Source organism: Macrotis lagotis, chromosome X (genome assembly GCF_037893015.1).
Source record: "Macrotis lagotis isolate mMagLag1 chromosome X, bilby.v1.9.chrom.fasta, whole genome shotgun sequence".
In the NCBI taxonomy this organism is placed as follows: Eukaryota; Metazoa; Chordata; class Mammalia; order Peramelemorphia; family Peramelidae; genus Macrotis; species Macrotis lagotis.
This window is the reverse complement of record NC_133666.1, coordinates 685,727,596-685,755,347: the sequence shown is the minus strand read 5'-3', so window position 1 is coordinate 685,755,347 and position 27,752 is coordinate 685,727,596. Positions and strand designations below refer to the sequence as shown.

General features: G+C 43.4%; 1 protein-coding gene and 1 pseudogene across 2 annotated transcripts in view; one reads left to right on the top strand and one right to left on the bottom strand.

Annotated features, from left to right (window-relative positions):
- Positions 1-2,153, bottom strand: part of GRK3 (G protein-coupled receptor kinase 3) — a 179,316-nt gene extending 177,163 nt beyond the window's left edge. The window contains exons 1-2 of one of the 2 annotated variants that reach the window (XM_074206156.1): positions 1,947-2,153; positions 427-772 (exon numbers count right to left, since the gene is read on the bottom strand). The gene's annotated coding sequence lies outside the window, so the exon portion shown is untranslated. The remainder of the gene's footprint in view (positions 1-426; positions 773-1,946) is intronic. The other variant, XM_074206158.1, reaches the window with a different exon arrangement.
- Positions 2,154-25,102: 22,949 nt separating this feature from the next.
- On the top strand, positions 25,103-26,606 carry LOC141498041 (equilibrative nucleobase transporter 1 pseudogene; annotated as a pseudogene).
- Positions 26,607-27,752: the final 1,146 nt, after the last annotated feature.

The window sequence follows — 27,752 nt, the reverse complement described above, 5'->3', positions numbered from 1 at the left end:
AAAATGGGATGAGTATTTCTTCATTTCTACAATCTGGCTTTTCTAGTCTTGTAGTATCTTCTATCAATAGTGACTAAAAAAGCATTATTTTCCGCATCACCGTAGTCTTGTGTGGATTGGCAGAATAATCTGATGTTTATCAGCAAAAACCAAAATGGTTTAGTTTTAATTTTAGAGCAAAAAGAAAACCCATAATCGGATGATGACAATCTAAATCTTTGTTTTGGTGGGGTGTCAATTCTTTTAAAACCCCATTCTAAAAATGCAGTGTGGAGGTTTTTCCATCCTCCTTTTCACAAAACGTCTATTTCCACTTTGGGGGCCATCTGCATTCTACAGGAGTATTCATGTGATGGTCCTGACTTAGCCCTGGGAGGGGGAAGTGTCATCTAGCCCTGTCTTAGAGTAGGCAGCAAGAAAACCAACCGGCTTATTGGATGGAGACGGGCTAAAGGCTCTGCGTTCTCCCTTCGTTCAAATTGCAGGCCACTTCTGCCCCAATACAGGTTCCATTTTTCAACAAGCTGAAAGCGAGTCTCACAAACAAGAAAATCCCTTTTCTCCTGGATGGGCGTTTGTTCTGCAGGTTTATCAAACGTAATACACTGGCCCTTTACTTCCAGCGCCTCCCCGAAGCCGTGAGGGCAGCAAATCTGCCCCGGAGAGAAAAGACCACTGATGATACCACAGCTCTCCTCTCTGTCTGTCTGTCTCTCTCTCTCGCTGTGTCTCTCTGTCTGTCTCTGTCTCTCTCATCTCTCGGTCGCTGTCTCTGTGTGTGACACACACGCACACACAGACACACACAGGCACAGACACACACAGAGACACACACACCACACAGACACACAGACACACACACAGCACACAGACACACACACAACACACAGACACAGACAAACACACAGACACAAACACACAGACACACACACACACAGACACACACACAGACACACACACACACACAGACACACACACACACACACACACACACACACACACACACACAGACACCGTGATTAGGAGATAATTAAAAGAAAAAAGGGCACAGGGAGCCCCGCTCCCCCCAGACCAGAATTTAGAGGGAGCTGGGGGGGGGGGGGCAGGAGCTGGGGGCCCCGGCTCTGACGGCTGTGTGCCCGCGGGGCGGGCCAGGGGGGCAGGGAGGGAGGAGGCGGCCGGACCCCCCGGGGCCCGGGGCCAGTGTCCTGGCCTGTCCTGGGGGCGCCCGGCCGGGTCGGGGGGGGGGGGGCCGCCGTTGCTCTGGGGGGCACCGACCCCCACGCGAGGCCGCGGGGAGCTCAGCCGGAACCGGAGACGCCGCGGACACCCCAGAAGGGCCCCCCCGCGACCCTCCGGGGCAAGGAGCCCCCCGGCTCGGCGGCTCCCAGGCTCGGCCCCCCGCAGGGTCCTGGCCGCGGCCCCGGGACCCCGACGGCAGCCCTGGCCCCGGGCGGACGCTGCGGCGGCTCCGACCCCCGCGGGGGGCAGCGGCGCCCCGGGGCGACTCAGCCGCAGAAGCCCCCCGGACCCCCGGCGGGCAGCCCCCCGCGGGCACACGCGCCGGGCACAAGCGCAGCCCGCACCCGGGGCGCCGCGGACCTCCCGGGCAGATGCCCCGCAGCCCCCCACCCCCTCGGGGCAGATGCCCGCAGCCCCCCGCAGCCCCTCACCATCCCTCCGCGGGGCAGAGGCTCCCCCCACCCCCCGGGCAGATGCCCCGCAGCCCCCCCGCAGCCCCTCACCATCCCTCCGCGGGGCAGAGGCTCCCCCCACCCCCCGGGCAGATGCCCCGCAGCCCCTCACCATCCCCCCGCGGGGCAGAGGCGCCCCCCACCCCCCGGGCAGATGCCCCGCAGCCCCTCACCATCCCCCCGCGGGGCAGAGGCGCCCCCCACCCCCCGGGCAGATGCCCCGCAGCCCCCCGCAGCCCCCCGGCCGCGCACCTGGGCTCGGGCAGCGCGATCTTCTTGCTGGCGCGCGCGGCCGGCGTGGCCTTGCTCTTCTCCATGGCCATCAGGTAGCTGACGTCGGCCAGCACGGCCTCCAGGTCCGCCATGTTGGCTGCGGCGGGGCCGGGCTGCGGCGGGGCCGGGCTGGGCCGGGCTGGGGCCGGGCTGGGGCCGGGCTGGGGCCGGGCTGGGCTCGGGCTGCGGCGGCTCCGCTGCGGCTCCGGCGGCTCCGGCGGCTCCGGCCCGCGCCCCTCCCCCGCCCCGCCCTCCCCCGCCCCGCGCGCGCCCGCGCCCCGCCCCGCCCCGCCCGCTAACGGCCGCCGGGCGCGCGCCCCGCCCCCCAGCCTGGGGCGACCCCGGAGAAGGAGCCCGCGGGGGGGGAGGGGGATAACCGTGACCCCGGGAGGGGCCCCGGGCCGGGCTCCGCACAGACCGAGCCGCCCCGGGCGCGGGGCCCAAGGGCACGCGGGGCCCGAGGGGGCAGAAAGAGGCAGATGGGCCCGGAGCCGGGGGGAAACTGAGGCAGGGGCGGGGGAGGGGGGGAGACGGCATGAGTCCGGGGGCAGGAGAGCGAGACGCCCCAAGCTTAGGACATGTGCCCTTGGACCGGCTTCTCCCGGGGGGCCGCAGCCCAGCACCCCGCGTCTCCCCGCCCAGGACAGGCGTGCGGCCCCGGAGGCCAGAAGGGCCAATCCCCCCCCCAAGTCCTGCTTTGGGGAGAGCCCGGACGCCCCCAGCTCCGTTTGCCTTTTGCTGTTTCACACGGCCCCGGGGCCCAGGGACTTGAACCCAGGCCCTCCTGAGGGCGGGGCGCCGCTGTGGCCACGGCTGCCCAGCTCTCCCTCTCCCATACTGCTCTGCTCGATGCCAGCTCCCCCACCATCATGCCCCTCACAAAGCACCTGCGGGCAGCCCCCCTTCCCCCCTCCCCACACCCTGACCAGGAGAAGGTCTCAAAGCTGGGCTGACAGAACGCCCCCTTGCCGGAGCACGCCCCCCAAAGCACTTCGGCCTTGGATGGGAGCCCCAGAGCCCGGAGGGAGCTCGCCAAAGGGCTCCGCACCGATCGGGCCGCGTCCCCCTCCTCGGCATCAAGCCTCTGCCATAAAGGCAGCGGGCGGGATGCCAGGAGAGGTGCCCGCTGCAAAGCCAAGGTGTGCCCAGTCTCAGTGGCAGCTCCTCTGAGGCTGTTTGCTTTCGTGGGTAGCAGCGCTCTTTGGTGGCTGCCACTGAAGTTTCTGATCTGAGTGAAGGTAAAATCGAAACTCCAGTAGGAAAAACAAAAAGGAAAGGGCAAGTGTCAGAGGGGCGCAGTGGAGGCCTGAGGGCATCTATCTCCCCTCTCCCTCCAATCTGCGTATTCCTCAACCCCTATAGGACATTCTTTGACAGCAGCTGCCAGGCACACAGGCCAACCCACTGAGAACCAGGCCTGTCAAGGTCAAGCGTGTAGATTTGGCTTCTCACTAAGGGAACAAGTCCATTCCTCTAGCCTTTTGATCGGCATAGAATCTCCTCGGATCGGTGGCCAGTTCATCCTTTGTCCTTAACAATTTGAAAGACGAGTTCCTCAGAAATCCGAACGACCGGGAACGGCATGGGAGGCGCTTCATCTCGCTCCTCCGTGGCATTGCACAGATGAGGCAGGATGAGGCAGTAGGAGCCTGGCTCTGGCTTTGCTCCGCACCTTGTCATTTTTCTACCCCTCCCCATGATCACAATCATAATTGGCTGCTTTTATCAACGTTTGCTCAAGCCTTAGAAGCAACTTTGGGTGTGTGTGTGTGTGTGTGTGTGTGTGTGTGTGTGTGTGTGTGTGTGTGTGTGTGTGTGTGTGTCAGAGACAGAGGGGTCAAGACCATTTCATCACCCATCTACTTTTTTGCATAGGTCTAAGAACATTTATATAACAGATTGTCAAGGCCTTTATTTCCAGCAAAGCCATATTGAGACCTCATTTTACTTTAGCCTTTGATACCTGAAGGAATTAAGTTGTGCAGTGGACAGAATCCTGAGTCTGATAGACACAAGTTCAAATCCAGCCTCAGACACTATCTGTATATTTTTTGACAAATCTTTTAACCTGTTTGCCTCAGCTTCCTCAACTGTAAATTGGGAAGGATAATATTCATTACCTCACATGTTGGTTATTATTATTATATTATTGCAAAATACTTTCATATGCACACATTCTATCATTCAGCATCCAGGGCCATCTCCAGTCATCCTGATCCATATCTGGCCACTGGATCAGATGACTCTGGAGGAGAAAGTGAGACGGGTGACAATACCTCACCTTCTCACTCAAATCCAATTCACTTGCATGTCATGGCATCACCTCTCTGACATCAAGGCCTTCAAGAACAAAGGACAAACAATGATCATCCAACAAAGCATCTCTGAGGCAGCTAGGTGGTCACTGACTCTGGAGTCAAGAGGCCTAGAGTTCAAATCCCAGCCTCAAATATTTACTAGCTGTGTGACCTTGGGTAAGTTGTGTGGCTATGATTGTCTCACATCCAGGGTCGTCTCCGGTCACCCTGCTATCTGGCCACCGGACCCAGATTCCCTAGGAGAAAATGAGGCTGGTGACTTAGCACAGCAACCCCTCCCTCAAATCTGCTTCCCTTACTGGTCATGCATCACCTCCCTGATGTCATGGTTTTCTTCGAAAATGAAGGACAAACATCGACATCCATCATCTCTGAGACATCACTATTTCCTTTAGGATGACATAACTAATTAAGTGATAGAGTCTTCTTTTCAGGTTCCATGACATCATGCTGGCAATACATTTTTTTCTCCAAATATCTTGTATCTCCTCTCTTTATACTATGCATCCACCAAAACAAATTATCTAATGCATGCTTCCAACTCCCACAAACCTGGGCAGCAGTACCCCTGGATCTTAATTTGGCACAACTAAGAAGACTGAACTTTTTCCTCCCTTTTCCCATTTCTTAGTTCAAATTTTTCTGCTTGCTTTGCTCCTTTTCATTCTTTTGTTTGAGTCAATAAATATATATTAAGCATCTACTTTGCCCCATTGTGTTAAGGGCTGGGTGGTTGTTGCGTTTGTTCATCATTCTTGAAGAAGACCACGCCTGGGGATAGAAAGGCAATAGATGATCCTTGACCCATGGACTAAGCTGGCATTTCCCAAACTAATATGATTATGAAACACTGGGGCACTAGAAATATCAATATATTTGGGGACAGAATCTACAGATTTTGACCAAGAATAAAATGAAGTTGGTGATCATTTTGAGGTTTTCATAAAAAGATAAAGTTAACTCTTATCTGTGCAGAGATCTTGACATAAGTAATTTTTGATGCAATATTTTAAAGAGTTAAAAATATCAATCCCTTTTGTTCTGGAGCATAGCACAAGTTTCGTTGATTGTGAAATGTTGGACCATCACTCATTAGTCATTCTTCACAATTAAAAACCTCTTCCCCAAAACACGAGATTGTTATTATTAGAAACCAGGACTGACAAAGGGATTGAAAGTTATAAATACCATCAATTGCCCTTAGAGAAGAGGGAACAATTAGTCCAACATTTTGTCCTTCACCCTTCAAATGAAACCTCCCCACCCTTTAAATCAGATTACACCATTCATTTCCCATATGTACATGGACCAAAATCTCACAGGATGGGAAGGACTAGGGGTTGCAATCTGTATGGTTCCAGGGAGTATCCAACTTGCATGAGATTACAGATTTCGTAGTCTGCTTTTCCCACTGCAAGAGTTCCTATCCATTCTCGGAGTGCTTCCTCTCTCTCTCTCCTGAGCCTACATTATAAATTGATAAAACAACTGCATTTTGTGCCTTCCCTCTGATCCAAAGTTGAATAGAAAAGAAAAAAAAACACAGCAATAGCAATGAAGTCATAGTAAATTGTTGCTACCCTCACTCCACCCCTCTGGAATCATTTTGAAGAACCAAAGAAAAATAACTGATTGGCATTTGCCTAATTATGCCTCCTTTAAAATAATTAACTTTGAATGGATAGGAAAGGCTTCAGAATTATACTATTTATAATAATACCTAAAGCTGTTCTGCCTACAGTGTAGTAAGAAAGCCAGAAGAGTGTAGTGAGGGGCAGCTAGGTAATGCAATGGATTGAGTACCCCTCCTGGAGTCAGGAAGATCCGAGTTCAAATCCCTCCTCAGATACTAGCTATGTGACCCTGGGCAAGTCATTTAACCCTGTTTGCCTCTGTTTCCTTATCTGCACAGAAAGCTGAAGAAAATGACAAACCACTCTATTACCTTGGCAAGAAAACCCCAAATGGGGTCATCTAGAGTCAGACATAACTGAAATAATGAAACAATAGAATGATGAGATGAATTCAAATTCCACTACGACCCTAGATAAATTCCTTAACCTCCTGTATCCCATGCAAATCTCTAAAACCTTAAGATGCCAAAGATGTCAAATCAAAGCTCATTGGTAGAGGGAATTTTACTGACCCAGGAATTCCCTACACAGATGAAATCTTAGCTCTGGATGAAAAGGCTGGGGCGGGGGGGGGGGGGGGGGGGGGGGGGGGGGGGGGGAATTCCATTAACCATTAACATCTGGATATTTCTAAAAATATATGCTTTCAAGAGAATTTTCTACAAAGATCAATACAAAATTGCATTTGACATAGCTAAAAGTTAAAAACTCACCTTATTTTAAGATTCTAGGCTGTGAGAGTTGTCTTCCCTTAATCGCTTAGAATAGCTCAAGAATAAAAGCCAGAAACGTCTTAGGAACTCTGTTCAACAATTTAAAAAAAAAAATCAATATGAAGACTAAAGTAAATCCTTAATGCTAAAATGCCAGCAAACACAGGCAGCCAGCTATTTGCAAGGTAAAATCATACCATCTGAATTAGTCCCTCAGAAAAGAAATTGATTTTTCTTTTGAATTGTGCCTTAGCCAGGTAATAGAAATATTTTAAATTTCCTTATTTACTTTTATTTCTTGTTTAATTTTCTTTCTATTAAAAATTATATTTTGGGGGCAGCTAGGTGGCGAAGTGGATAGAGCACCGGCCCTGGAGTCAGGAGTCCCTGAGTTCAAATCTGGCCTCAGACACTTAATACTCACATAGCTGTGTGACGTTGGGCAAGTCACTTAACCCCACTGCCTTGCAAAAAAAAAAACAAAACTATTTTTCTATGTATTCTTCTTAGTAGCAAACATCTCCTTCAAAAGGTGATCTGTTTTTACCTGGGTTTCTAATTCTGCTATTATTTAAATCAGAGAATCTTTCCTAACATTTTATAAAACTTTTCATTACAATCATTGGAAGCAGGAAGACCTGAGTTCAAATCCAGTCTCAGATAGTTTTTAACTGTGTAACCCAGGCAAGTCACTTAACCCTATTTGCCTCAGTTTCCTTATCTGTAAAATCTGAGAAGGAAAAGGGAAACCACTTGTATCTTTGCCAAGAAAACTCCAGACAGGGTCATGAAGAGTTGGACACAGCTAAAATGACTAAACAACTAAATGATGTAAAAGAGAGAGAATGATGACCTAGATCAGAAAAGATGCAAGGGAGAGTTTAGAGAAATCTGGGAAGTGTTGTATGAAGTGATGCAAACCAGGAAAATAATTTATATTACATTATATTATTATATTATGTCATTATATTACATTACATTATATTATAATTATTATATTGTATATTACATTATAGTATATATTATATATATATATTACAATGCTAATAATGAACAATTTTCAAAAATTCTCATTAACACGATGACCAATACTGGTTCCAGAGAACCAATGATAAATATTCAATGCCTCTGGACAGAAAGTATAGTCCAAGCACTCAAAATGAGACATCCATTTTTGGACCTGGACTTTGGAGGAATTTGTTTTTCTTAAAAATGTTTCAAGGATTATTATGGGGGTAGGAGGAGGGAAGGGAGAAAAAATAAATAGATAAAAAATTTAAGTTGTTTAAAAATATTATAACAATTTAAATTTTTATCTATCTATTTAAAAATATTTTAAATAAAAATTGTGAGCCAGTTTTTTTTAATTTTGCTTCAATAAGGTCACATTCAATAAAGATCTATCTTGTTTTGTTTAGTATGAGTCCAGTCATTCATGTAAACCAAATTTTTATCAAGTGAACCTTAAAAAGAAATTCATTTAACTGAGTCTTCTGTGTGTGTGTGTGTGTGTGTGTGTGTGTGTCTGACATTGTGGTTAATGTTAAAAATTGCTGCTCTTTAAAGTGATGCAAATATTACAAATTATAGTCAAAAGAGCCCTCAGACCAAGTTTCAGGAGACCTGAGCCCTAGTCAGAGCTCTGCCTCTATCTGGGTCATTATGTAACCTTGGAGAAGGAATTGAATCCCTTTGGGCTTCACTTGCCTCTTCTGTAAAATGAAGATTCAAGTCACTTCACGTCCCTTTGCCCCACTTAGCAAAATTTGCTCTCCCAAAGAGATCAGGTATCAGTCATTTGTCTACACCTCAGTGGGACACTAGATCCCTGAAATGTCCAGACTCTTGAGAATTTGGTTGGTTGGATTTTTTTTTGGGGGGGGGGGGGCAGGGATTAACGTGACATTTTAAAACTCTTCTCTAATTGTGATCTGAAACATTTCGCTCTTGTTAAAGGACATTAGGGAGCTGATGAAAGTTATGTTTTATTTTAAGGGGGTAACCGAGGAGGAAACTTCTCAAACCTCCAAATCTCACATCCAGACCTTGTTCCATCTCCTCAGGAGTGTGGTTCTGGTTGGGGGACAAAGAAGGGATTTTTATAATGTTTTAGTTGGATCTTGTTGACCTATTGACATAATATCAGATTAATTATGTGTACAGGGATTCTCTCTCTCTGTCTCTCTCTGTCTCTCTGTCTCTCTGTCTCTCTCTGTCTCTCTCTCTCTCTCTCTCTCTCTCCCCCATACACACACACACACACACACACACACACACACACACACACACACACACGCAAATTCTGAACTTCCTGCATTTCTCATCCTGGCAGGATAGTGGATGAGTTTTGGCAGGAGGCCACAAGTGTCCCGGAATCCTGGCCACTGTCTGGTCGAGAACACTCTTCTTCAGTTAATCTGGTCCCCGGGGCCAATTTTAAAGCATTTAAAACTTCATCGTCCACTGGCTCCACTTCAGAGAGGCTGCCACTCCTCTCCATACTGGAGTGGACACTTTACAGATTCCATGACGCTTCAGAGCATCTGAAGATCTCCACTGAGTCTCCACCTCCCAGGGAATGAACTACAGTATACTCAATAGTCAGAGGGCCTGGGACTGAGAACAGTGACTGTTCACTCATCCAACATTCCCCAACATCTACTGCCACCCTCAGACCACCTTAGAAGGTGTTTAGGGAAATACAGAGAATAAATAAAAATTGCCCTGGCCTTCAGGGAGTTTATATTCTAGCAGAGAGATAATGTAGGAAGACAGATAAAAGCCTTAGACAATGAATAGCAATGCATACTATGAGTTGCAATGTGGAATGGGAAATGTTGATCTGGGGTCAGTTCTTTCTACACTTCATGGGACTTTGGCCATATTTCTTCACTGCTTTAAACCTCAATTTTCTCCATTATAAAACAGAAATAAAAATAACTACCATAGCCAGCAGGAGAAAAGGAGCATGTTGACTAGATCAGAGGAAGTGATATGTTTACAAAAGAACACTATACACAATAACGGCAACATTATGTGTGATGATCAGCTTGGCTCTTCTCAGCAACACAAAGGTTAAAGACAATTCTGAAAGACTTGTGATGGAAAATGGCATCCACTGCCAGAGAAAGAACTATGTGATCTGAATGTAGATCAAACCATACTATTTTCTTATTTTTAATTTGTTTTTTGTATTTCTCATTGTTTTTCCCCTTTTGTTCTGATTCTTTCACAATGTGACTAATGGAAATGTTAAGGGGAGCTAGATGGTGCAGTGGATAGAGCACTGGCCTTGAAGTCAGGAGGATGGGAGTTTGAATCCAACCTCAGACACTTGATACTTGTTACTTACTAGCTGTGTGACCTTGGGCAAATCACTTAACCCTGACTGCCTCAGATCCAGGGCCATCTGCAGTCACCCTGATCCGTATCTGAGCACTGGGCCCAGATGGCTCTGGAAGAAGTGAGGCTAGTGACCCAGCACAAGACGCCCTCACTCAAATTCAATTCACATTCTTATCATGGCATCACCTCCCCTAAAGTCATGATCTTCAGGAATGAAGGACAAATCATCATCATCATCATCATCATCAATATGTTTAACATGATTTTGCATGTATAACCTAAATCAGATTGCTTATTGTCTTGGAGATGGGATAGGGAAGGGAGGGAGAGAGAAAAATTTACAAAAATGAATGTTGAAAAACTATATCCAAATGTAATTGGAAAAAATAAAATATTATTAAGATTTTTAACAAAAGAAGTGATGTATTTAAAATCACATTTGAAACCTTAATGTGATATGTAAGTACTATTATCTATCTATCTATCTGTCTGTCTGCCCAATCAGTCATCTATCCAGCTATCTATCCATCTTTCACCCATCTAGCTAACTAGCTATCCAGCTATCTGTATTTCCATCATTTATCCATCTACCTATCTATCCATCCATCTATGTAGCTCCATTTTTCTATACCTATCCATCTATGTATGTATATATATATATATATATATATATATATATATATCATACTATCCATCTATCTAATCATCTATCTATCTATCTCTGCAATGCCAAGAGATGGGAAGAAGAATGTCTTGCCTCTTCTTCCTATGAGCCATGTCTCCTTGGACAAGTCACTTCACCTCCCTGGGTCTCAGTTTCTTCATCTATATAATGAAGCTTGGGCTTCATGGATTCTGACATCCCTTCCAGCTCTAGGCCTCTGATCCTATGGGCCTAGTTGGGAAGGAGGGTCCCTGGCAGTGAATTTCAGGCAGGATTCACACAAACTACATGAAAAAGAATCCCTAGTAGAACATGCCCAGTAAAGTGGTCATCTGATCTGTTTGAGTACTTCCAATGAGTGATCCATTATCTCCTCAAGGCAGTCCTGCCTCTCATGGATACTTCAGGTCCTTAGGAAATTGCCCCAACATCAAGATTAAAGTTGCCTCTTTGCATCTTCCAGCTAGATGGCACAGTGGATAAAACACCATCTGGAAGTCCCGAGTTCAAATCTAGTCTTGGACATCTAACAACTGTGTATCTCTGGGCAAGACCCTGTTTACTTCACTTTCCTCCATTATAAAATGTGGATACTAGCAACACCTACCTCAGAGATGAGAAGCAAATTAGAAAATATTTGTAAAAAGAATTTGGTACACAGTAGGGGCTGTATAATGTTCAAACCCTCCTTCCTTCAAGCACTTGTTCATGATACTGCCCTCTGGAACCAAGCAAAACAAGTTTAGCCTTCTATTTTGTAATCCACCAAAAACATTTCAAAAATTCACTATGTGACCCCTGAGCCTTCTCTTCACCAATCTAACCATCCCTCATTCTCTCAATCCTCAGATGACATCGATATAAGTCCCTTTGCCATTCTGTTCTTCTGGATTCTCTCCAACTTATCAATGTCTTTGGAGTGTGGCACCCAAAATAAATGAAGGGATTTTTAAAAGCCCTGATTAAACCCTTACTATATATAATGAATTGCACTAAGCACTGGACTTTTGACTAAAAACTGAGAGGCCCCATTTTCAAGGAGCTTAACATTCTAATGGAGGAGGGGAGTATAACATATCAAAAGCTTCAGAGGCAAGCCAATGGTCCTTTAACTTGCAGCAGCAAAGCAGATGTGATGCCCCTTCCTTCCTTCCTTCCTTCCTTCCTCCAACTCATTTCCACAGATAAAATCATGTCATTATCTGATGGGAGACCAAATGAGGGTACTAATGACTTTAGTGGCAAAAATTTTATTTTAAGAGTTTTTAGTAACTGACTTCACCTACATGAATTTCAAGGAGGTTGCTTCCAAGAAAGATGGCCCTGGGGACTAAGCTGGAAGCAAGACTGGTGATCTAAGGACTGCTGCCAACCTTCCTCCCACCCAGGCCCTCAGGTCAATGGCAGTTAATCAGCAGTTGGCATTGTGGTAACAACGAAAGTAGTGATTGCTTCCCTCTGTGATATTTGTGAAGCCCAGGAAGCCAGGCCAGTGGTCTGGGGCACACTACTATTTATTCCTAATGCTCTTGGGTTCAGGATCCTGGGCTGTCTCCACTGGGATCTGAAGGAAGGTAGTGGTAGAGATAATGCCTTGTCGGGTACATGCTGCCTCTTATCTCTCCCTCAGGGTGCCTTGCTGCCTCAGCTAGATGGGTTTGGTTGGCAGTTGAGGTGTTTAGCTCCTTCTTCAGAGGAGTTGCTTTCCTAGATAATGGTTTTGGGGGCTAGGTTGCAGGTAGGACCTGTTACGTTATGGCAAATTCTGCCTCTCCAGGAGCTCACTGGTGAAAGTGGATTGGCAGTTTAGGGCAGTGGTGATGAGGCAAATAAACGCCTTCTCCACAGTAATTTTCCCCCTCAGTGATGACTATGGAGGCCAAGATGAAAGCAGGGCTGGTGATGTGAGAACCCTGTTACTTCCAAGATTCTTGGGTTCAGAGCCTTGGCATATTTCCATCTGGGTCTCGGGGGAGGTGGTGACATATTCTGAGCTCCTTAAGAAAAGGAATTATGTTGTGTGTTTCTTTGTATCCCTAGCACTTGGCACCATGCCCAGAACATGGCAGACTTTTAATAAATGCTTGTTGACTTGGTGGTCAAGGTGATGATATGAGTTGACTTTCCTGGTACATGTTACCTCCCGCCTCTCCCTCAGGGTGGGGCATTACTTTCTCCATTAAATAAAAATAAACCCAATATTCCAGAGATGTAGGGCAGCTAGGTGGCGCAGTGGATAGAGCACCAGCCCTGGAGTCAGGAGGACCTGAGTTCAAATCCGACTTCAGATAGATAATTAATAATTATCTAGCTGTGTGGCCTTGGGCAAGTCACTTAACCCCACTGCCCTACAAAAAGAAAATATTCCAGATATGTCCTGACCAAGGAAGAGTCACCTGAAATCAACCCAAGGTCATGCTCATTTTTTTGGCCGTCCTATGATGCTGTGGACTCATCCTGAATGATCAGTCCATTGAAGCACCAGCTCTTCTTCTGACAAACTACCACATCCCCTGAGCCTCTGCTCACAGACTACCCCCTGGGGGAGGCCTTCATCACCTCATACCCGAAGTCTTGCAATAGCCTCAAAACTGGGTTCCTCCTCTTCCTGATTCAATTGCCTCCTCCTACTCGATTGCCAAGGGGTTCTTTCTAGAGTACAGTTCTGACCACATCAGACTACTGTTCTGTCTGTTTCCTCCAGGAACAATTTCAGAATCCTCTTTTGCCTCTACCCTGTCTTTTTAAGAAGCTGGTGGTACAAGACTACCCCTCACACACTCTAGGCTTCAGTCAACCTAACATATATAATGCTGCCTTGGGGCAGACTGTCTCCGCACCTTAAATGTGCTGGTGGCTCATCTCCAACTCTTAAAAGCCCCTATTTCCTTCAAAACTCAGTTCAAAAGTTCCCTCTAAATAGAATTTGCAGTGGATAGAACACTATCTGTCAAGTCACGAGGACCTGAGTTCAAATCTAACCTCAGATGCTTAATAATTACCTAGCTGTGGGACTTGGGCAAGTCACTTAACCCCATTGCCTTGCAAAAACCAAATGAATAAATGGAATCTATCCTAAAACTATCTGCTGCTGGTGGTGCCTTCCTCTCCCCACCTGAAATCCTTATATTTATTTTTGTATACATATTTTTCTGTATGTATAATTTCTTTCCCTTGCCCATGTATCCCTGAGGGCAGAGGCTTTCCTTCTTTATCTCTGTGTGTCCAGGACCTAGGATAGTTACTAGAACATTGTAAAAGATGCTAAATAAATAAATATTTGTTTATTAATTGATATCATACTCATGTGGTGGGGGGGAGAGGTTAACTAAGGGCAAGATTTTACATTTATCCCCATTAGATTAAATCTTATTAGATTCAGCCCATTGTTCTAGCCTTTCAAAATCTTTTTCAGTCCTCACTCTGCAACATATTGTTAATTACCCCTCTGATTTTTATGTCTTCGGTTGATATGAGACCCAAGAGGAAGGTCATCACACACAGGGGATTCATGCAGAGGGACATCATGGGGAGGGCCTTAGGCTCCAAAAGTGGAACTGACCTTTGTCATTAAAGAGATTTTCTTTCCCTTCCTTTCTTTTAACATGGTCAAAAAAATCCCACAAAATTAAAACTTGTTTCTGGAATGTTTATATAATAGATACTGGCAGTGGGAATTTGGGATAAACAAAGAATAAACATTTCTAATCATCCTGAGATTTTATAAATAAGCAAGAATAACATGCAGTGTTGTACAAATACATTTCCACCAGTCATCAGCTAAGAAAGAAATACATTTTTCCTTTGGCTTGGATGTGCTGTGAGAAGTGTGCACTCTGTCAATATATGGCAAATACAAATATTAACAAATCATGATAATGGCAAGGCAAAGGCACTTCTGGGTCAGTGGTTAGCTACATTTCCCAATAAGGATGCTTCTAGCCTCTTACTGACAAATTACTCCCATTAGCTCAATTCAAAAATCCAAACGGACAAAGAGGAAACTATTAAGTAACCTTTCTAGCTGGAAACCATTGAGAAAGTTGATAGAACTTTGAGCCAACCAGGACAGGGGCCAAAAGCCTTTCTTCAGGTTCCCTACATAGATCAACGAGGTATAGGGATTGGAATTCTGGAGCCAAATTTAGAAAGACCGAAGTTTCAATGTCCCTCACTGTCTAACACCAGAAAAACCATCTGAAGACAGCTAGGTGGCTCAGTGAATAGAACATGGCCCTGGAGTCAGGAGGACCTGGGTTCAAATCTGACCTCAGACACTTAATAATGACCTAGCTGTGTGACCTTGGGCAAACCACTTAACCCCATTGCCTTAAATAAATTAAACTCCATTTTATGGAGTTAATGACCTCCATTTTACCATTAAAAATAAAAAAACTGAGCCTCAGTTTTTTTTATCTGTAAAATGGAGCTCGTATTATTCGCAATAGCTTCCTCCAAAGCTCTGTAAGGATCAAATGAGAAAAATATTTGCCAAGAAGAATCGATGACATTGGAAAAGGTTTAAAGAACTATACAAATGCCATTGCTTTTATTGTGGTTGTTGTTGCACATACTTAGAGCTCATCGGATGTTTCAGTAATATGATTATTCCTAAAAGACATTGGAGAATGATATGATTAATGGCCAAAGTCTGGCTATAAAAAAGGAGCTGCCTCCACTGATTGTAACTTACTCATTTGCAACTTTATTCTCCTCTAGAAATTCTCTTTTTCATAAACTACACTGGTTTATATCAAGACTTCAGTTACATACTGGATTACAAAATATCAGATCTGATACCTTCCTTATACCTCTCCTTTAGCATTTTTATTTTTGTAAGAAGAAAGGAAGCAAAACTAAGGAAATGGTGCTGCCTTTCTTTGCATATAGAGGGAATTAACAGCTAACTTTTGTTTGTTTGAAATCTCATTCAGAATGTCTCTATCTCTATCCGGCCTCAATGTTCTAAAGTTTTATTTTTTAAAAAATAAATATCTGTGAACATGGATGTATCATAGATATCAGCATCAGTCTAGGAGTTACAAATAGGGCATATAGAATTTGCCAGCAAGCTAGGATATTAATGAAAACAATCTAATTCCATGTTATAAAACAGCCTTTTGTTGTGGATATATCTTCATTTTGCACTGGATTGTAGGAAATTTGGCAGGACTAATGTAAGAATAATTGGAACTGGAATTAGTCCAAGATGGGAACCTACCTACCAAGCTGACTTATCCAATAGATCATATGAATTGAGTTAATGTGTTCCTCTTGGGAATGTTTGGGGAATGTGTTACATAGAATATCCTGAATAATTATTAAAATTCTCCATCCAAAATCTGCCACTGACTGCTACAGGGTTCCAGATGCTTTGATGTAGACCAATGCTATTTCTGCCACCATTGATCCTATGGCTGATACTCAGGTTGGTATTATACAGATCACTTGAACAAATTGAGTCAATTTTTAAATTTTCTTTTTTTTTTTTTTTAGTTTTTGCAAGGCAAATGGGGTTAAGTGGCTTGCCCAAGGCCACACAGCTATTAAGTGTCTGAGGCTGGATTTGAACTCAGGTCCTTCTGACTCCAGGGCCGGTGCTCTATCCACTGCACCACCTAGCCACCTCGATTTTTAAATTTTCTACGTAAGTATTTATGCCTCAGAAATTGGCAAAAGTTACAAATTAGGACTCGATTATTGTTTTGTTGATCTCTAGATTTTAAAAAGGTGATGGGAAAATGTTAATAAATGTATGTTAAACTTAAAGGTTTGACCTGCCTATATTTTTTTTTCAGAGAGCCAGTTATTTGCCAGCACCATTGATAATACCTCACTGTTTTGGGATCTGAAAGGGGGTACCCAATATCTCCCAAGCTCTTTCCAGATCTCACAAGACCTTTAGAAAGGGGCACACAATGGGACGGCTAGGTGGTGCAGTGGATAGAGCACCGGCCCTGGAGTCAGGAGGACCTGAGTTCAAATCCAGCCTCAGACACTCGGGAATTACCTAGCTGTGTGGCCTTGGGCAAGCCACTTAACCCTATTGCCTTGCAAAAACCTAAAAAAAGGGGGGCAGCACACAAAACAGGAGGCAACCCATTCCAAACATAGACTTGCCCAGGAGGTCATGAGTAAAGGGGTTGAATTTCCAGGGGTTAAATTGTTGGACATAGGAGTGTGAACTCTCAGTTCTCAGAAAGCTGACTTTATCTTTCAAGATCAGCAAGAGGAAAAAGCTGAGAAGGTAGAAACTGCTCATTTGACATAATCACAAAACTCTGGCTCAGCAGCCAATTAAGTGACCTCACACAATTTCTTTGTTGTGTAGGATAGTTCTCCAGTAGTAAAAGGTTATAGGGGAAAATTCAGATGATATAGAAACAAGACATATTAATAAAAATAGAGTTTTTGAACAGAAGAAATAGTTTTTTAAATAATTTTTAGAGTCCTCATAACTGACCAGAAGTAAAGGATAATCTGTGCTAGCTCCAGGGTTGAGGAAAGAGGAGGACTAGCTCCTCTCACCATCATATCCCAGCCTAGAGGGTGCTATGATATTATTTTCAATTTTTTAACATTTTCATTTAAAATTTTGAATTGCAAATTCCATCCCTACTTCTTTTTTTTTGTTTTTTGGTGGGGCAATGGGGTCAAGTGACTGACCCACAATCACATAGCTAGTAAGTATCAGGCATCTGAGGTCTGATTTGAACTCAGAACTTAACTCCAGGGCTGGTTCTCTATCCACTGAGCCACCTGGCTGCCCCTCTAGTCTTCCTTCCTTCCCTCTTCCTGAGACAGTAAGCAATCATATATAGGTTATGCATATGCACTTATATAAAACAGGGGTTCTAGGATATTAATGAAAACAATCTAATTCCATGTTATAAAACAGCCTATTGTTGTGGATATATCTTAATTTTGCATTGGATTGCAGAAAATTTGGCAGGACTAATGTAAGAATAATTGGAACTGGAATTAGGCAAGGAAAACACATCCTTACTTGGCAATTTTTAGTCGCAGAGGACATTTTTCTGATTAATTAGTATAAAGGAGGCTTTTAATTACGGTGGAAAAAATAGGTCAGCTTGCCTATTGGAAGCAGCACGAAAATACCCTTCAGAAACCGAAGGCACAGACAGACAAGGAGATGAACTGGTCATGGAATGGCAGCAGAGACAAGAGATAAGAGATGAACAGTCCAAGATGTATGCTAGTCCCCACGGACTAGTTTATGCTACTCCCCTAGAATAAAGCTTTCAATATGTTGGGTAAATCTGAGAAGGAAAGTTTATGGGAAATCATGGGGTAAGAATCCCATAATGTGCATGGTTGGAGAGAGTAGCCATGTTGGTGAGTCTTTCAAACATTCACATCAATAATTGGGTTAGAACAATGGACCTGGGTGAAATGACATCACTCATCACTTCTCTGGGTCTTGGTTTCCTCATCTGTAAAAATAAGGGAAATAACCCACTTCTAAGATCTCTCTCTCTCTCTCTCTCTCTCTCTCTCTCTCTCTCTCTCTCTCTCTCTCCTCTTCACTCAAGCACCATCTTCTGAATGAAGTCTTTCCTGCTTCCACCATCTGCTCCTATCCTCCTTCCCAAATGATCTTGGTCTTGACTGAATTAACTTGTACTTAAGGGTAAAAAGGCAGCAAATAGATCAGGGGCTGCATTTTGAGGCAAAACAGACATAGAATCCTTTCCCGACACCAGCTATGTGACCCTGGGTAAGTCACTTAACCTTTTTTTGCCTCCATTTCCTCATCTGTGTTTTACAGGGTTGTGAAGCTTGAATGAGATCATATTGAAAAGAGTTTTGCAATTTTTAAAGCATCATATATCCATTCTGGCTTACCTTAGGTTTATGCTGTATGTATAAACTTGTCTCCCCCATTAGGATGTCTGCTACCTGATAGTGGCTATTATTTCATTCTTTGTTCTTGTGTCCCCAGAACAGTACTTGTTCATTGATCCTAAGTAATGGATAACAGGACATTAGCTGTGGATAAATCAGACATAATAGAGAATAGAACCACCCACAATTTAAATCCTGTCAGAAATTGTACTAAAATTTTATATTTTATTAGTGTATTATTGATTACATATTTGCTCTCATCATTCTCATTGATTCACTAATGTGATTAAGTTTTGTTTATATGTAATCATTTATTACTTTGGATAAACAAAGAAACAGCCTTTAAACTAGATGTAATATGAATTCTGATATCTCAGTGTTTAATAAACTAGTCAAACAATTGTAAAGGAAGCCTTCATTCTGCCAAAGAATGACCAATCACTCAATCTTAACTGGCACAGATTTAACTCATTGATTTCAGAGATCTGGGATTTCCTCTGTGTCAGTGATTCCTCAACCAGCACAGTCCAGAATCCCATGATGACTTGGTAGAGGGTCTATGAGTATTATTACTAGAATTAAGAAATTCATCATCTGGCCCCGTCTTGGCAATACATTTGGCTAGCGTGGTCCTAAAAAGGACAAAGTTCATTCCAAGCTTGCCTAGCGCTGTGAAACCTAACCTCTTCTGGTAAAGTCTGTACAATTCCAACCTGTAGCTTGTTATTGTTATAATTAATTATATTAATAATAATGATAATAACGATCATTGAGAAGAGGTAAAACTCCTATTTAGGATGAAGAAACCAACTTTGGAATTAGCTCAAACAACTTAAATACTCAAACAAAATGATGGCGGCATAACAATCGATCTATTTAAATTGCTAAGGGAAATCTACAGATGAAGTCAGTGTCTATTCATCAGATGAGCATCACAGATATTATTCTAGGAAAGAATTCCTTAGAATAAATTGAATATGGGCGGCTAGGTGGTACAGTAGATAAGAGCACCAGCCCTGGAATCAGGAGGACCTGAATTCAAATCCAACCTCAGACACTTAATAATGACCTAGCTGTGTGGCCTTGGGCAAGCCACTTAACCCCACTGCCTTGCAAAAACTAAAAAAGAATAAATTGAGTAACCCTCATAGTCAATGTTATCTGACCAAATGATATCTGTTCAAATGCAAGGCTAACCATTTAACATCAGGCCTAAGCTCTAAGCACTGATGCCAAAAGACCAAAGTTGATCAGTTCTCTTAAGTCTTATAACTTCTGAAATTTGAATGCTAAAGTGGGAAATCCAAAGATAATTAAAATAACAGGCAAGTTTGGCCTTAAAGTACAAAATGAAGCAGGACAGAGATGAATAGAATTTGGCCATAACAAATACTCTTTTTTAATAAAACTCAAAAGGTGACTCTGCCAATGGACAGCACCGGATGGTGTATTTAGAACCCAGAATGGTGACATACTTTGGAGCCAAAAGTGGAAAAGATCAATCCATACAGTCAAGTTAAAACAAGAGCCAGAGTTGATCATAGCTCAGATCATGAGTTGGCCAGAGAATGTCATGGAAACAACCAACATAAACTTGGCCAGACGTCAAGAGATAGTGGCAGACTAAAAGGATCTGTTCTGCTATGGTCCATGAGATCATAAAGAGTGGGATGTGAGGGGCCTACAATTACCCTCAGGTTGCTCCTAAGGGAAAACCCCAAATTCAATCAATGTTCATTGTACCCTGAGGACTTCTATCACTCAGTACTCTTCCAGATCACCATTGCTACTCCAAAGTCGCTTCTTCCTGTCTAGTCTTGACATTATAACCAGTTCAATTATGCGTCATCCTCTATGGTCCAATCCCTTGTCCACTTATCATCATTCATACCCTCCTCTGGTTCACCCCCATCATCTGACTTCTCTGCTCTTACAGGTTCTGGAAAAAATTTTACAATCCTCCTGACTGATCTAGCTGGGGAAATATATTAAGTGATGGCACCTGGACCGTTCCTGTAGCAAGGTAATATTTTTTTTTACTTTTCCCAAACTGACTCTTGTGCTCTCTGCAGAGACATTACAAAGCTTTTCCTTTCCCAGCAAATCATACAACCCCACCCCAGAGGTGCTCATATGATCCCCAAGAAAATGGAAACCGTCTTCCTCTTCAGTTTCACATGACTCCTGTTCTTCGTTCTTTTGGTACAATCTCTGATAAAGATATTTCTCTCTTCTTGCCAACATTAGCCCCCATATTGGTATCTTCAAAATCATTCCTTCTCGCTCTCCAATTTTTAGTTTCTCCCTATCTACTGTATCCTTGTCTATGGCTTAAAATACCTGAGTCTACTTTATCCTTAAAAACCTTCACTGGACCCCACTATGCCCCCAACCTATCTCTTCTCCCTTCCATAATCCTTTTCTTTAGTTGCTTAGCAAAAATTATGAAATAGTTGGCATTTAAATGCTTGTTGAATGACTGACTAACTTCCACTCACACAGCCATCACCCTCATTTAGGCACTCATCATCTCTCACCTAAGAGATTGAAGTGGCCTCCCAATCCCTGCCTCCAATCACTCCCTGCTACATAACTGCCGAATAAATATGATTCAGGCACAGATCTGATCCTCACTCCTACCCAAGAATCTTTCTCACAGAGAAAACACAGTCTTCCCAGTTTAGCATTTCTAGCCCTTCACAGTTGGATTCCAATCTGCTTTTTCAGGATTACATGACTCTTCTTCCAATATTCCATATTCCTCTCATTCTCTCCTTCTTGCTGTTTCTCACTTTTTCTCTTGGGGATACCAAAAGAGGTTTAAAGGACAATTCCTGCCCTCAAGGAACTTACAATCAAGTCAGGGAGACAACATACAAACAGATTTATACAAAGCAAGCTCTATATGAAATAATTAACATGAGAAAAGCACTGGAAATAAGAGGGAGCAATAAAAGGAAAGATTTGATTTGGGATTTAAAGGAAGTCAAGGAGGTCTGCCTGCATGTATCCAGGCATGGAGGACAGCCAGAGAAAATACAGGAAATAAACGCTAGGTTCCTTCCTGCAATCATTTCAATAATGATGTTAATACTGTGATTAGTAGGCTCTCAGAGTAGAAAAGATTTCCTTATTAGAATGTAGAAAGTCCCTCCAAGGATTCTCCTTGGGTACGGGCTATGTAACAAAAGGTATATGCAATATTAGTCAGATTACATCCCCATCTGTCTTTAATATAGTCCTCAAACAGGGCCATACCCAAAGTCCCCAAAGGCCTTCACTTCCTCCAATGTGGTACAGTGGCATCAGTGGAGGTTAAAATGTTGCCTGGAGATGGATATCCCTCTGTTTCCCTTGGGTCACACCACTGTGGCCACTCTTTTTTTTTTTCAGAGAAGTCACCTTGGGGACCGAGATGGAGTGGTTCAATGGAAATTCAATTTGACTCACAACATGAAAGCAATGAAATGATTTCTCAGAAGATAATCCATTTGCTATTCTTCTACCATCAGATTAGACGTTTCTCTAAGGCACTTTGTAAATCCTGGAGCACTTTGCAAACACCAGCTCTTATTACCAGGGTTCTAATCAACTGACAACATGAAATACTTACCGTGTTCCAAGCTCTGGGGACTGTGCTGGATGCTGGGAGGAGGACCGATGAAGAGAAGCAAGCTTAGCTAAGGTACCTGTCGCCAAGGTTACCGGTGGTACCCCTTGCCTGCATTGTTCTCTTTCCTCCCTCCATCCTTTGGAATCCTTGCATCATTCATGGGGCCCAACTCCGACATTATATCCTGTTCTTCCTATCCCTACTCCTCAATGACTGCTCTGCATTGACTGGCTCTGTTTGTTACTGTTATTGGTGGTGTTTGTCCTTCATTTCCAAAGAGGAACAATGACATCACAAATGATGTCTTGGCTTCTATGTGAATTGGGTTTCAGTGTCCTAAATTCATTAATATGTTTCAAAGCAAGAGGCTGCTGCATTTGTCAGTCAATCAAATAAACAATAGACTTTTATTAAGTCCCCATTGGGTGCTGGGCTCTGTGCTAACAAACCTATAGGGGAAGACAACACAGAAAAGCAAGTTGAATGGGGGAAGGGCAATAGGACTTGATTGGAGGACTGGAGGGTGGAAAACCAAACTCCTCCTAATGTCTTCTTTATAAAGGGAAGAAAAGCTGGATTTCTTAACTCATTCTGCTCTGCCTCTGCTGCTCTATTTACTTTCAAATCTATGGACTAAGACACACTGTGCTGAGAACTCCCTGTCTCCCCTCTTCTCTCCCCACCCCTTTCCTGCCTCTCTCCAAATTAGATTGTAAACTCTTGGAGGGCAGGGACTACCTTTCTTTTTATTAATTGTATCCCCAGAGCCTGACACATGGTGGTTCTTAATACATGTCTATTGGATTGTTGGGGAAGATACTAGCTCCCAAGGATACAGAGATGTCAGAAAAATTCCAGAGGAGTGCATTTAGATAAGAAATCAGGAGATATCTAAGCTGAGTTCCCTCCTTAAATGGAGATAGGGAGATCATGGCCCACCTTCCAATCAGAGGGGCAAAGGGGAGTGATGAGGAAGAGTGACACCAAGGTTAATGGGATCTTGTAGAATATGAGAATTTTCCAGTGAATCCTGGTGGAAAAGTCAATTAGAGAAGTCCCAAGTCATATCTGGGTGAGAAATGAGGACCACAAGATGTCAAAGGAGATTTCAAAAAAGCATCCACTTTTTCTGGAGGCCAATGTAACAATAAGATCTTACATGATATCCTGACAGCTCCAGAGCTGGGTTAGAACAATTATCAAGTTAGCAAGGTAAGAGACTGGTAAGATAAAGGATCAAAACTGAATGAGCATAGCAGTAATGATAATGATGATGACAGCTGGCCTTTATATGGGATTTTAAAGTTTGCAAAGAAGTTTACAAATACTTTCCCAATTGATTTTCAATAAGATCCTAAGAAACTGATGAAATTGTCTCTATTTTGCCTAAGAGAAGGTAAGTGACTTGCTCAGGCTCACACTGCTAGAAAGTGTCTAAGGTCGAATTGGAATTCAAATCTTCCTAATTCAAAATAAAAAACTTCTCCACCATACTACTTGCTCATGTTCTATTGGCTTCAGTCATGTCTGACTCTCCATGACCCCATTTAGCATTTCCTTAGAAAAGATACTGGAGGGGCAGCTAGGTGATACAGTGGATAGAGTACTTACCCTGGAGTCAGGAGTACCTCAGTTCAAATCCGGCCTCAGACACTTAATAATTACCTAGCTGTGTGGCCTTAGACAAGCTGCTTAATCCCATTTGCTTTACAAAAAAAAGAAAAGAAAAGAAAAGATACTGGAGCAGTTTGCCATTTCCATCTCCACCTAATTTTACAGATGAGGAAACCAAGGCAAACAGGGTTGAGTGACTTGCCCATGGTCACATAGCTAAGAAGTATCTGAGACCAGAGTTGAACTCAGGAAGATGAGTCCTCCTGACTTCAGGTCTGGCACTTTATCCATTGTGCCAACTCGCTACCTCTAAAGATAGTAGATGCTTTGCAATGTTATTTTTTCAAAACTATTTCATCATTAGTGTCAAAAAATAAACAGATGTTAATAAGTGGAGGAAGTAAATGTTGATGTACACTTCTCTGTGGCTCTCTCATTTCCCCTATAGTATGAAATGTGTGAACTTCAGCACTTTTCAGTTCAGTAAGGAATGGGACTGTACATACCAATTTCCAGAATTGGTTTTTGAGGGCAGAGCTCTTGGTTATACTATGTTCTTTCTGAGTATGTTCTTTAAAATAGAGTAACTCAAATAAGTGAGTAGAACCAGGAGAACCCTGTGACATTAATGGCAACTGTGAGATGATCAACTATGATGGACACAGTTGGTCTTGGCAGGTCAGTGATCAGGGACAATCCTGAGAGACCTGTTAAGGAAAATGCCATCCATATCCAGAGAAAAAATTATGGAGTCTGATTTCAGAGTAAAATCTACTATGTTCAAAAAATAATTTTGCCTTTTTTCTTCTTTTTCTTTTCTTTCTTTTATTTTAGGTTTTTGCAAGGCAATGGGGTTAAGTGGCTTCCCAAGGCCACACAACTAGATAATTATTAAGTGTCTGAGGCCGGATTTGAACTCAGGTACTCCTGATTCCAGGGCCAGTGCTCTATCCACTGTGCCACCTAGCCACCCCACCTTTTCTTTTTTTTCTCATATTTTCCCCCTTAGTTCTAATTCCTCTTTCACAACATGACCAATGCATATGGTTCTATATATACAGCCTATATTAGATTGTTGGCTTCCATAGGGATGTGGGTGGGAAGGGAGGGTAGTAGAAAAAATGTGGAAATCAAAAGTTTGCAAATTGTTAAATGCTGAAAACTACCTTTGCATGTAATTAGAAAAAAATTTAAATGAATACCTCTTTTCTCCATGTTTCCAGGATCCCAAACAGGTCCGTGATCTCATCATTATGGACCCTTCCTCCACTAATTCACATCATGGCTCATTGTCTACCTTCCCATCCTATCCCTGTCTTACTTTAAATTCTTCATTAAGAAGTCACTTAAGCACACTCCTCTGAGACCCAGCTTCATGGCTGCCTCTCAGTTCGGTATTCGAATTGCCATGCTCCTGACTGGGCTCCTGGAATGTATTGCCTTCTCTGGGCTCATCTTTGGTTGGACCTCTTTAGTGTTCGTTCTCAAAAGTGATGGCTACTTTGAGGATTTATGTGAGCAGCCTCTGGTCAATCAGACCAGCAATGCCACAGGATATGCAGAATGCAGTGCTCAGGATTCACAATTCTCCCTCATCTTTACCCTGGCTTCTTTCTCAAACAACTTCATGACATTCCCTATGGGCTACATCTTTGACCGCCTTGGAACCACCGTGGCACGTCTCATTGCTATAGTTCTCTGTTCAGGGGCCACATTTCTTGTAGCTGTCTCCTCAGCAGGTACTGCACCGATGCTCTTTGCAGCCTTCCCAATGCTGGCTGTGGGAGGTATTTTGTTTCTGCTTATCAATTTGCAGGTGGGGAACCTATTTGGCAAACATCGATCTACCATAATCACCCTCTACAATGGTGCATTTGACTCCTCCTCTGCAATTTTTCTCATCATTAAGATTCTCCATGAGCGGGGCCTGAAACTCCGAATCTCTTTCTTCATCCTTTGCGCCTTTAGCATCTGGCACCTCATCCGTATTTTCTTCCTCATGCCCAGGAGACACATACCCTATCCGTTGCCAGCCAACTATAGCTATGGTATTGACTGTTCAAGGAAAGCTGATAAATCTCAAGAAGTAAAAGATGAAGAAGTTGACAAAGGAGAGGTGGAACTGAGGCAGGAAGCCAGTGACCTCTCCCCAGATCCTCAAAAAGATGCAGTCATGACTGGAGCTGTGTGCTATCTTGGAGATTTTTTTGGCACCTGATCTGGCTCTCTTCAATGCAACTGTGGCACTACCTCTTCATCGGGACCCTCAACCCCATGCTGAATCATCTGGCTGATAGGAACCAGGATCTAGTCAGCACCTTTACAAATGCCTTTGCCATCACTCAGCTCTTTGGGGTGCTGTGTGCCCCCTGGAATGGATTATTGTTGGACCATCTTAAGAAAAAATACCAACTAGTGGCAAGAAGAAAAGGTTTTCCAGAGTCTATAGCAGATCTTCACTCTACCTACCCATCCTTGGCCTTGACATCCCTGTTGTGCCTCAGTTTCTCCATCTGTGCCTCCATTCCCAGTCTTCAACTCCAGTATCTCACTTTCATCCTTCAAGTTATCAGTCGGTCTTTCCTGTATGGAGGGAATGCTGCCTTCATCACTCTGGCCTTTCCTTCCCAGCACTTTGGGAAGGTCTATGGGACATACATGATGTTGTCAGCATTGATCTCACTTCTGCCGTTCCCCCTCTTCATCCTCATCAAAGGGCCACTCCACGGGGACCCTCTTTACATGAATATCGGGCTGATACTGTTTACTCTCTTCTCCTTTGTCAATCCCTATTTCGTGTCTAGGCAGTGGCGACTCCAGAAGAATCATGTATAATGTTTTATGGCTCTCTTTATTCTCTTTTTTTCCAGCTCAGGGCTTCAGAATAATGCAATAGTGCAATTTCCCAATCCCTTCCCCCCCTTCCCCCCCCCTCTCTCTGTAGGTGTGTTACTGAGACTCCTTCTAAGTCAGTGAGAAAGGGGATAGGGATGTATCTATAAAAACATTTCCCCTAAGCTGACGATTTTATGTGTCATGGAACAAACAAGATCATGGTTTATTTTTTTAGTACATTTTGTACAAAAATTAAAAAAAATGTGTAAACAAGAAGTCACTTAATAGGGCAGCTAAGTGGTGCAGTAGAGTGCTAGGCCTGGAGTTAGAAGGACCTTAGTTCAAATTTGACCTCAGACATTTAATACTTTCTTAGCTGTGTGATCTTGGGCAAGTCACTTAACCCCATTACTTTGCCAAAAAGAAAGACACCTTTTAATATTCCCCTACTTCTTGTGGTCATGGTCATGACTACAATACTTAGGCCAACCATCAGTTGTCACTAGAAGATGGGGCCAACTTCCTCCCTGATCATCCAAATCTACAATGATGATTTTTCTGCAGTTTGTGAGCTACCTATGGGATGCAGTGAATAGAGTGCTGGCCTTGGAGTTGGGGAGATGTGAGTTCAAAGCCAGTCTCAGGTTCTTAGAAGGGTGATCCTAAACAAATTATTTCACCACTCTGTTTCCTTGTCTAGAAAATGGGGTCATAAAAGCATAACAGAAGATCAAATAGCACATGAAAACTCTCTACAATCGTTAAAATGCTATATGAATGCAAGTTTTTGCTATGAATGAACACCATTGAGAATGTGCTGTAGCCCTTTTGCATCCTCTCCATTTCCCTTCAAGTCATCTAAAACTGTAATTTTTCTGAGATCATGATCCTCCCTGAAAAAAAGAGTCATTTGATTCAATTCCATAAACATTGATAAGTGTCTAGGTTCAAGACATGGTCCTCTAACCTCAAGGAAAGTTCATTCTAATAAGTAAATGGCAATTGATAACACTATGGATTTGAACTCAGGTTCAAATATGATTCTGACACTTCATAGCTATATGATACTAGATAAGTCATTCAACCTCTATTTGCCTCAATTTCCTCATCTGACAAACAAAGATAATAATAGCATTACCTCTAAGGGTTATATGAGAATCAAATGAGATAATATAAGCACTTA